A 1,842-nucleotide genomic window follows, 5' to 3' on the forward strand; every position below is an offset into this window, starting at 1 on the left:
CTCACTGCAAGCTCCGCCTCCCGGGTTCATGCCATTCTCCTGCCTCAGCCTCCTCAGTAGCTGGGACTACAGGCGCCCGCCACCACGCCCGGGTAATTTTTGTATTTTTTTAGTAGAGACGGGGTTTCACCGTGGTCTCGATCTCCTGACCTTGTGATCCCCCCGCCTCGGCCTTCCAAAGTGCTGGGATTACAGGCATGAGCCACCGCGCCCAGCCGGCCTTGTGATTTTAAATATGGATAGTTGAAATGTGGTGGTCCCAAAACAGACATCTTGAATTAGAATATTTAATTCCATGTAAAGGGTAGGTAGGTAGGTGGTATTGGGGCGCTCAAATCCCAAACACAAAAATTGAAAAGAATGTTACAGTGATTGGCTACAGACCCACTCCTTGATATGGCAGGTACATTCCTCTGTGTGTCATGGAACCTTGAAAGTAAGTCGCTGTTGGCATTTTACTCCCAACGTTCGTATTTCTCCTTACAAAGAGGACATTCTCGGCCAGGCGCAGTGGCTCACACCTGGAATCCCAGCACTTTGGGAGGGAGGTGGGTGGATCACCTGAGGTCAGGAGTTCGAGACCAGCCTGGGCAACATGGCGAAACCCTGTCTCTACTAAAAATACAAAAAAAATTAACTGGGTGTGGTGGCTCGTGCCTATAGTCCCAGCTACCCAGGAGGCTGAGACACGAGAATCACTTAAACCCAGGAGGCAGAGGTTGCAGTGAGCTGACATAGCGCCACTGCACTCCAACCTGGGCGACAGAATGAGACCCTGTCTCAAAAAAAAAAAAAAAAAAGGACATTCTCTAATATAACCACCATACTGTTATCACCCAATTAATAATTCCCTAATATCAACCCATATGCAAATTTCTCTAAATTGTCCTCAGACTGCATTTGATAGCTTTTTCTAATCCCCCTCCCGCACCAGCTAGACTCCCATTAAAATTCATTAATTGCATTTCAAGATTAGGTTTCTTTGCCTTTTTTTTTTTTTTTTTTTTTTTTTAAGAGACAGGGTGTCAGTTGCCCTGGTTGGAGTGCAGTCAACAGTCATAGCTCACTGCAGCCTCCAACTCATAGACGCAAACAGTCCTCCCAACTCAGTCTCCGGAGTAGCTGGGACCACAGGCCTGCACCACCACTTCCAGCTAATTTTTTTCTTTTTTTTTTTCAACATGGCCTTCCAATAAATCTATTTTTATTTTTTGTAAAGATGGGTATGCTGCCTAGGTTGTTCCTGAATTCCTGGCCTCAAGCGATCCTCTCACCCTGGCCTCCCGAAGTGTTAGAATTAATGGGCATGAGCCACTGCGCCTGGGCCTGATACTGGCTTCTTCGAGACCAGGCTACTTGCCAGTCTTAAGGCCCCACGTTCTGGGTTTGTCCAGTTGTTTGTGCCTATGTCATTTAGCTTGTTTCCTGTCCTTGTTGGGGTACTTTTTTTTGTCTTGTGTAAAAACTTTGCTTTCTCCTCCATTTAACCTTCTCACTGGTTCACTTTGTGCTCTTAAGCAGCTACCAGCAGCAGAGCCTGCCACCTAAGTGGACAAGGCCAAAGCCACTGCTCTGAAAGGCCAGAGAGACTGGCCACTACCCATGGGGACCATCTTGTTTTCTGACTGGAGTCTTCTGGGCTCAGGGATTTGCCTCCTCAATCCTCTCCTGCCTCCCCTGGATGGGAAAAGTACAGCATTAGGTGTTTTATTTTTTATTTTTATTTTTTTTTTGAGACGGAGTCTCACTCTGTCTCCCAGGCTGGAGTGCAGTGGCCGGATCTCAGCTCACTGCAAGCTCCGCCTCCTGGGTTTACGCCATTCTCCTGCCTCAGCCTCCCGA

Source organism: Mandrillus leucophaeus, unplaced genomic scaffold (assembly GCF_000951045.1).
Source record: "Mandrillus leucophaeus isolate KB7577 unplaced genomic scaffold, Mleu.le_1.0 Scaffold164, whole genome shotgun sequence".
Lineage (NCBI taxonomy): Eukaryota > Metazoa > Chordata > Mammalia > Primates > Cercopithecidae > Mandrillus > Mandrillus leucophaeus.